Genomic DNA, 10,592 nt, shown 5'->3' on the forward strand with positions numbered 1-10,592 from the left:
CTCTTTACACATTCCAAGCACTACACACATTTCTTTTTCTGAGGTATTGTCATTTTATCTAAAGCCACCCTGTTAGCTTTTTGGGTAAATATAACTATTCTCTAATTTTGAAACTATTTTGAGAAAAATTTCTCATGTAAAAATGATGGCTCTAAATATTTGATTACCACTGGGTTTCAAGATGCATTCCCTGGGCAAGGAAGAAGTCAACTATTTGTCAAGAATAAGCTATGTTAAAGGCGAATCTTAATAGAATCAGAGATAGGGAATAGTGACATCATAAGCCACCTTTGTGTTAGAAAATATTTTCATCACTGAAAATTAAGCCTGTTGTTATCAAATATGCTTGTTTTCTGATTTGTCTCTAAGCGAAGAGTAAAGGTGCAAGTAAAAATCTCATGAATTTCAGAACTTTGTCATCAGCTCAGTTTCTAAATATTTATGTTCTAGCCGGCATTGAAATTTTAATATGTATAATTTGAAACTAGTTTCAAAAGCATTGTGGTAGACAACCATTATCTGCATCTTTCCTTTCATTTAAGGAGGGACATTGGCCATTTCCCCCTCTGGGGACAGATGTGTGTGATACAAGGAAGAGGAGGTACTGTGAACCATAATTTTCACTGTGAGGGTGAAACCAGTCTGAGAGGACAAGCTGGCCCAGAGAGACAACATAAGAGATTTACATACAGGACAGTGGTACTTTTCAAGTGTGGCTCCTGTTGGCTCTGAATCCCAGCTTTACTCCTCTTTCCATGGTCATTTCCATGTGAGCTATTAATATGCTTATGATTGTATTACTTTCTAGTCTAATACAAATTTACAAATTAAAAGAAACTTGAAGTTTTGTTGATGTAATTTATTTATGAATTCATTCAATGTGGGTATTGGCACACACCTCAGTGGCCCAACAGAAATACAGGACTTTTGACATGAGTAGCAAAGTAACCATGTAGAGGTTGGACAGCCCCACATTGGACATATTGGACCGGCATTGAACATGTTGAGGAAACCAGTCTACCTTTGAGCTAACTTGGTATGAAACACTGCCAAGTAGGACTCTATCAGAGGGTGGTGACCAATAACCTGATCAGATCCTTTCTCCTAAGCACGAATGATCTCTGCACCCACGGAAGGTACTACCTGGAGTTGAAGCTCCACATGTTGGACAATGGTGCCATGTTGCTCTGCTGCTTCAGGAAGCCCACTCCTTTCCAGCTCTAGGAGTACTGGGCCAGAGGCCAGGATGGGGATGTGGTTCTGTCATACCTACATTTCCATGAGCTTTTAATTTATATTCCTCTTAAATTGAGGTGTAAATTACATACCATAAACCACCATTTTAAAGTGTACAAATCAGTAGTTTGTAGTATATCCACAAAATTGTGCAACCATCCCAGAACATTCCAGAATGATGGATATTTGGGCTGTTTCCATATTTTGGCTATTATAAATAATGCTGTTATTTGTAATAAATGAATAAAGCACTGACGTACAAGTCTCTGTGTTGACACGTATGTTTTCATTTGTAGATACCTAAGAGTAGAATTGCTGAGTTATATAGTAACTTTTTAATCATTTGAGGAACTATCTGGCTGATTTTCAAAGTAGCTGTGCTACCTTCCTACCAGCAATGTATGGTGGTTTCAATTTCTCTACTTTCTTGTCAACAGTGTTTCTCTTTGATTCTAGCCATCCTAGTGGATGTATTTTATTGTGTTTTTTCCCTAATCATTAATGATGCTGAGCATCTTTTTGCTAGCTGTGTATTTCTATAGAGAAATGTCAATTTAAATCCTTTGCCCATTTAAAAAATTGAGTTCTTTGTTGATTTATTGTTGAGTTGTAAGAGTTCTTATATATTCTAGATACTAGACCAGATATATGGTTTACAAGTATTTTCTTCCATTCTTTAGATTGTCATTTTCACTTTTTTGATAGTATTCTTTGATGCACAAAAGTTTAAGATTTGATGCAGCTTAATTTTTCTTTATTTCTTTTTTTTTGGTTACTTGTACATTTGATTTTATATCTAAGAAATCATCGCTTAGTCCAAGGTCAATATGGTGGTTAGTTTTATGTGTCAATATGGCTAGGCTATAGTAACCAGTTATTTAATCAAATACTAATCTGGGTGTTTCTTTGAAGATATTTTGTAAGTGTGGTTAACATCTACAATCAGTTGACTTTAAAGATTACTTTCAATAATGTGATTAGGCCTTATCCAATAGTTGAAGGCCTTAAAAGTGAAAATTGAGGCTTCCCGGATAAGAAGAAATCCTGCTTCAAGACTGCATCGGGTCCTGCCTGAATTTCCAGTGCGCTGGACTGCTGTGTGCATTTCAGACTGATCAGCACCCACAATCATTTGAGCCAATTCCTTAAAAATAACTCTATCTTGCCTATCTCCATCCATCCATCCATCCATCCGTCCGTCCGTCCATCTGTCCATCCATCCATTTATCTACTATTGGTTCTGACTTATACAGTAACAGATTTATTAATGTAGAGAAATTGGAACCATCATACATTGCTGGTAGGAATGTATTGTGGCCACTTAAAAAAACAACTAGACATTTCCTCAAATGATTAAACAGAGTTACCATTATAACTAAGCAATTGCACTCTTAGTTATCTACAAATGAAAACGTCCACACAGAGACTTGTACACTAATGTTTATAACAGCATTATTTAGTAGAAGAAAACGAAGATCTATGTTTTCTAAGAATTTTACACTTTTAGCTTTTACATTTAGGTCTGATCTGTTTTGAGTTAATTTTTGTGTATGGTATGAAAGAGGGATCCAAGTTCTTTTGTATGTGGATATCCAGTTATCTCAGTACCATTTGCTGAATGGTCCTGGCATCCATGTTGAAAATCAATTGGCCATATATATGGGTTTATTTCTGGACTCTCAGTTCTATTCCATGGATCTCTGTATATACTTAATGTTAGTACCATACTGTCTTGATTACTATAGCTTTGTAGTAAGTTTGGAAATCAAGATGTTTGGGTCCTGCAATTTTGTTCTTTCTCAAGAACAAAAAAACCCTATTCTGGGTTTTTTGTTTTGTTTTTTGTTTTTTGGTTTGTTTGTTTGGTTTTTTTTTTTTGCATTTCTATATGAATTTTAAGATCAGCCTGTTCATTTATGTGAAAAAAGTTGAAATTTTGATAGAGAGTTCATTGAATCTATAGATTACTTTGGGAAGTCTTACCATTTTAACAACATTAAATCATCCAACTATGAACATGGGATGACTTTCTATCTACTTCTTCAATTTCACTCAACACTATTATACAGTTTCAGTGTACAAGTCTTGCGCTTTGTAAATTTATACCTATGTATTTCTTTTTGATGCTGTTGTAAATGGAATTGTTTTCTTAATTTCATTTTCTGATGATTCATTGCTGCAACTGTTTTTTGTATATTGATCTTGTATCTGATATATATACCATATATATCTATATACCTATATCTTTATCAGATATATATGTATATATTGCCAAAGGCTCCCTGAAGAGAACTTATGTGTACTCTGTAGGCCTAATCTGTTTGTATCTGAATTAGATTGATTATATATCCCTAAGAATCTTAGCCTTTTACTACTTTTCATTAGTAGCCTTTACTTCCCATTAATGATCAGTACTGTCAGCCACAGCAATCTATCAAAGTCATATGATGAATCTAATTAGTTGTTAGACTTTAACTGAAGTTTAATTCCTCCCCCAAATGTCTAAACTTTTGCTTCCTTATTAGTTAGGTATATGCTTAGAACAAAGGATGTATATCAAGATACAAAGGAAATAGTTCCCATGTAGGGTATGAAAATGAAGCATATGCAATAAACAAAGCATTATGAAAGTTAACATTCCATGTTGCCTGAGTTGTGATGATTTTGGAATAGTATAATTTTGGATCTTCTAATTCCTCTCTTTGGTGATTCTGAGCATTGGTATAATGTGCCTAAAAGTTTCTCTAAAATTATATTAAAGATATTTTAAAAGTTGTGTTCACAATACAGTTCTATGGTTCACTAGAAGTCTTAAATTTAACCTAAAATTCATTTCTCCATCCATAAAATGGATCTAGTATAATCCGGAATTAATAAAACGCATAGAAGAAAACATAGGAACTAAACTCCAGGACCTTGGACTTAAAGAGGATTTTATGAATTTGACCTCAAAGGCAAGGGAAGTAAAAGCTAAAATAAATGAATGGGACTATATCAAACTAAAAAGCTTCTGCTCAGCAAAAGGAATCATCAGTGAGGTAAAGAGAGAACCATCCGAATGGCAAAATATATTTGCAAGCAACACTTCCGATAAGGGCCTAATATCCAAAATATACAAAGAACTCATACGACTTAATAACAACAACAACAAAAAACCCCCGAATGATCCGATCAAAATATGGGCAGAAGACCTGAACAGACACTTCTCCCTAGAGGACATACAAATGGCCAACAAATAGATGAAAAGATGCTCAACATCGCTAGCTATTAGGCAAATGCAAATCACAACCACAATGAGATACCATCCCACACCTGTTAGAATAGCTATAATCAACAGGACAAGTAATAACAAATGTTGGAGAGGATGCGGAGAAAAAGGAACCCTCATACACTGCTGGTGGGACTGCAAATTGGTACAGCCACTATGGAAAACAGTATGGAGGTCCCTCAAAAAACTAAGAATTGATCTACCATAGGATCCAGCAATCCCTCTACTAGGTATTTACCCCAAAGCCTCGAAAACCCATATCCAAAAAGATATTTGCACTCCGATGTTCATAGCAGCGTTATTCACAGTGGCCAGGGCATGGAAGCAACCGAAGTGTCCTACGATAGGTGACTGGCTAAAGAAGCTGTGGTACATATATACAATGGCATATTACTCAGCCATAAGAAGAGATAAAATACTGCCATTTGCGACAACATGGATGGACCTCGAGATAATCATGCTAAGCGATATAAGCCAGACAGAAAAAGTTGAAAATCACATGATATCATTTATATGTGGGATATAAACCTAAAAGCAACAAATGAGCAGGACAAACAAACAGAGACTCATGGACATGGACTATAGACTAGTGGTTACCAGAGGACTATAGACTAGTGGTTACTAGTGGGATGAGGGAGAAAGGGGGAGGTAGACAGGGTAAAGGGGGTCAAATAATGGGTTTAGGGGGAGTGTGAAGTGGGTAAAGGGGATCCAATATGTGGTAGCTGAAGGAAACTGGACTTTGGGTGGTAAACACACAATAGAATATACAGATGTCAATTGATAATGTACATCTGAAAAATTATGTAATTGTATTAACCATGTTACCCCAATAAATTTAATTGAATATTAAAAGAAAAAATACAGTTTTATAATTATCGCATAATTTGCCTATTAATAAACTACTCATGTTAATCATAAACTTTTAAAATTATATATATATATATGTAATATCTTTATCCAATCACCCTTCGGTGGACAGTAAACTTGTTTCCCTGTCTTGGCTTTTGTAAATCTTCAGTGAACATAAGTGTACATATATCTTTATGAATAAGTGTTTTCATTTTTTTCAGGTAAATATCCAGAAGAGGCATTTTTTTTAATACTCTAAGCATCTCATTTTAGACATTTATATAGTTTATGAAACTATTACCCCAAATATTCTATCATCCATTTGGCTTTACACATAGCCGTTACATTACTGCTGACTGCATTCCATGTTGCTATGCTCCCTATCCATGTGGCCATCTCTCAACTACTAATTTGTGCTTCTTTAATCCTTCACCTCATTCTTACAGGGCCCCCAATCCTCTCTCCTTTGGCCATCACCAGGTTGTGCTCTGTATTTGTGAGTCTGTTTTTGATTAGTTTGTTCTTTTTGTTCCTTAGATTCCACATATAAATGAAATCATATGGTATTTATCTTTCTCTGTTTGACTTATTTCACTCAGCATAATAACCTCTAGGTCTATCCATGTCATTGAAGATTGTAGGATTTCATTTTTTTATGTTTGCATAAAATTGCATTGTATATATGAACTGCAAATTCTTTACTTACTTGTCTGTTGATTGACATTTATGTTGCTTCCATATTTTGGCTATTGTAAATTGTGCTGCCATGAATTTTGAGATGCATAGATCTTTATGAATTATTGTTTTTGGTTTTCTTTGGATAAATACCTAGGAGTACAATTGCTGGGTCAAAACATAAATCTATTTTTAATTTTTTGAGTAATCTCCATACTGTTTTCCATAGTGGCTGTACCAATTTACATTTCCACCTGCAGTGTATGAGAGTCCTCTTTTGTCCACATCCTCTCCGACACTTGCTATTTTTTGTCTTTTTGATAGTAGTCATTCTAACAGGTGTGAGGTGATACATCTATGTGGTTTCAATTTGCATTTCCCTGATAACTGGTGATATCAAACATCTTTTTTTTTTTCTGGCTTTATTGAAATGTAATAGACAATTAGTTGCTCATATTTACATTGTACAATTCAATGAGTTTTTTCAATTATAGTTGGTATACAATAAAATACCAGTCTAAGTTGTACAGCATAGTGATCAGAGATCCATATAACTCACAAAGTGATCACCCCACTAAATATTGTACCCCCAATTCTCCCTTACATATTTATTACAACATTATTAACCATCTTCCCCATGCTATACTCTATGTCTCCATTTCTATTCTGGAACTATCCTTTTGTACTTTTTAATCCCTTTGCCTTTTCTCACTGTCCTCTACAACTCCCCTCCCATCCAGTAGCCCTCAAAATATTGTCTGTCTATGAGTTTATTTCTGCATTTGTTGTTGATTTTGTTGTTGATTTTGTTCGTTATATTCCACATGTATGTTAAATCATGTGATATTTGTCTTTCTCTATCCAACCCATTTCATTCAGTGCACTACCCTCTAGATCTATCAGGGCAATGTCTTTTCCCAACCCTTTCCTTTTAGTCTCTGTGTGTCTTTTAATCTGAAGTTATTCTCTTGTAGGCAGTATATGTAGAGGTCCTGTTTTCTTATCATTCAGCCACTTTATCTTTTGGTTGGAGCACTTAATTCTTTTCCACTTGAGGTACTTGTTGATAGGAATGTAATTATTACCATTCTTTATTCCTGTTTTTGATACATGTTTTTTCCTTTTAGAGAAGTCCCTTCAACATTTCCTGTAATGCTGGCTTGGTGGCGATAAATTCCTTTAGCTTATTTTGTTTGGGAAGCTCTTTATCTGTCCTTTAACTCTAACTTTATCTAACTTTACCCACTGTTTATTCCCTCTAATATACTCTTCATCTCAGATAAGGTGTTCTTCATTTCTGATTGGCTCCCTTTTATAATTTCCATTTTTATGTTTTTTATCTCTTTGTCGAAGTTCTCACTGAATTCAGCTACACTTCCCCTAAGTTCATTGAGCATCTTTATAACCAGTGTTTTGAACTCTGTATCTGTTAGATTGCTTGACTCCATTATTCCTAGATCTCTGTTCTGTTCTCTCATCTAGTTTCTGCTTCTCTGTCTTCCCATTTTGGCTGCCTTTCTGTATCTGTTTCTATGTACTAAGCAAAGCTCTCAAGTCTCCCAGTCTTATTGGTGTGGCTTTGTATAGTAGGCATCCAGTGGCATAGTCCTTAGAGAGGTTCAGCTACAGGCCAAATTTAGCTTTAGCCTGTGCCCATCTGGGTCCACCTATTAAGATTTAGCAAGCAATCCACAGATGCTGTGCTTATAGTTGCCTCAAGAATTCACACCAGAAACCAAGGCCAGCTGCCAGCAGGTTGAATCTGGTGCTGCTCATTCAGGAGCACTTGACTCGCTGAAGACACAGCTGGATGTGGCTTGGGTGGGGCTGTGAGTTGTGGTAGGCAGAGTTTCAGGGGATCCTTTGGGTGGAGCGACCTCTGTTATCCAGTCGATGATGTATCAGCCATGGTGGTACTGCGTCTGTGCAGTGGGAGTGGGGTGGGCTCAACAGAGGAACAATGGATACACTGAGGCATTCCTGCCTGGCCCTCACTGTGATAACTCAGTGACTCCCTGTAAGTCCCTGGTGTCCCCTGAGCAGCTGACCAGAAGCTGGTGCTCAGAGTGAGCAGGTATGTCAATGCAAAGTTTGCCCTTGGACATGGCCCCTTTAAGAAGCATCTGAAGCTGCTGGCTGCAGCAGGCTCTGTCTCACTCAGCTTGCAGGAACCAGGTAGCCTTGTGTTTTCACTCTCTCCTACCTTCTACCAGTGCAGGTTGATTAATTATTTCTCTCCCGAGTTGTAGTGATTCTGTTCATCTAGATCCCAAGCAACTTTACTTGCTGTTTGTTCCGTGTTTCTATTACAACTTTGATTTGGTCACAAAAGCAGGTAACAAAACTTCTATCATCTATGCCATTTTTTCCCCATCTCTTCTACTTCCCTTACCTTTGAGGTCAACTTTATAAAATCTTGTAAAACCAAAGTTCATGAGTTCAGTACCTATATTTTCTTCTATATATTTTACTGTTTTAGGTCTTAAACTTGGCTGAGTCATTTTGAGTTAATTTTTTTGTAGTGTGACAAATAGCAGTCAAGTCATTCTTTCTAATTTTCAGCATCATTTATTGAAGAGGCTTTCTTTTATTTATTATATATTTTTGGCTCCTTTGTTGAAAATTAGTTGCCCAGATACATGTAGGTTTATTTCTGGGTTCTCAATTCTGTTCCATTGGACTGTGTCTGTTTTTCTGTCAATACCATGCTGTTTTGATTATTGTTGCTTTGTAGTATAATTTGAAGTCAGGTAGTGTGATATCTCTGGCCTTGTTCTTTTTTCTAAGGATTGCATTGGCTATTCAGGGTCTTTTGAGTTTTCACACAAATCTGATGATTTTTGGTTCTATTTCTTTAGAAAATGCCATTGAGATTTTGATAAGGATCACATATTGCTGTATATTGCTTTGGGTAACGGGCCATTTAAACTATGTCGATTCTGCCAGTTATGAACATGGAATATCTTTCCATTTTTTTTTGTGTCTTCTTCAATTTCTTTTAATAATGTCTTGTAGTTTTCAATGTGTATGTCTTATATCCTTTGCTGTTTATTCCTAAGTATTTCATATTTTTTGTTGCAATTGCAAAAAAATTGTTTTTATTTCTTTTTCTGAAATTCATTGTTAGTACATAGGAACGCAATGGATTTTATACATTTATTTTGTATCCTGAAACTTTACTGTATTTGTTTATTGTTTCTAATAGATTTTTTGGTGGAGTCTTTAGGATTTTCTATATAGAGAATCATGTCATCTGCAAAAACTGACAATTCAACTTCTTCATTTATGATTTGGATGCTGTTTATTTCTTTCTCTTGCGTGATTGTTCTGGCTAGCACTTCCAATACTGTATTGAAAAAGAGTGGTGAGAGTGGGCAGCCTTGTCTTGTTTCTGATCCTAGAGAAAAAGCTTTAAGTTTTCCACCATTAAGTATGATATTAACTGAGGGTTTCGTCATGTATGGCCTTTATTATGTTGAGGTACTTTTCTTCTATACACATTTTATTAAGAGTTTTAATCATAAATAAATATTTTATCTTGTCAAATGCTTTTTCTGCATCTATTCATATGATCATATGATTTTCATCTTTTATATTGTTTATATGCGTATCACATTGATTAATTTGTTTATGTTGAACCATTCTTGCATCCCTGAAATAAACCCCATTTTTCATGATGTATTATCTTTTTTAATGTATTGTGTTCAATTTGCTAGTATTTTTTTAAAATTTTACATCTGTATTCATCAGAGATATTGATCTGTAATTTTCTTTTTTTGTGTGTTGTCTTACCTGGTTTTGGTATCATTGTAACATGGGCCCCATAAAATGAATTAGGAAGTATTGTATCTTCTTTTATTTTTTGAAAGAGTTTGAGAAAGATAAGTATTAAATCTTCATTGAATGCTTGGTAGAATTTACTAGTGGAACAATCTGGTCCTGGAGTTTTACTTTTTTGGGAGGTTTTTGATGACTTTTTCAATTTTCTTGCTAGTCATCAATCTATTTATATTTTCCAGTTCTTCATGACTCGGTCTAGGAAGGTTATGTATTCTAAGAACTTGTTCATTTTTTCTGGGTTATCAAATGTGATGGTGTATAGCCTTTCAGAGCATTCAAACATAGTTCCTTGTATTTCTATGGTGTCCTTTGTAACTTCTATGCTATCATTTCCAATTTTGTTTGAATCTTTTATCCAGACTAGCCAGAGGTTTGACAATTTTATTAATCTTGAGAACCAACTCTTTGTTGCATTAATTTTTTCTATTGTCTTTTTTGTTCTCAAATTTGTTTAATCCTTCTGTAATTTTGTTATTTCCTTCTTTCTACTTTGAGCTTTGCTCTTTTTTATTTCTAGTTCTTTAAGGTGAAATACTAGGTTATTTATTAGAGATTTTTCTTGTTTCTTGAGGTAGGCCAGTAACGATAAATTTTCTTCTTATTACTGCTTTTGCTGTATCCCCCCAATTTTGATAAATTATGTTATCATTTTCATTTGTCCTATGTATCTTTTGCTCTCTTCCTTTACTTCTTTGACTCAGTCATTGTTTAGTAACATGTT

Source organism: Pteropus medius, unplaced genomic scaffold (assembly GCF_902729225.1).
Source record: "Pteropus medius unplaced genomic scaffold, Ma_sr-lr_union100, whole genome shotgun sequence".
NCBI classification, from domain to species: Eukaryota; Metazoa; Chordata; class Mammalia; order Chiroptera; family Pteropodidae; genus Pteropus; species Pteropus medius.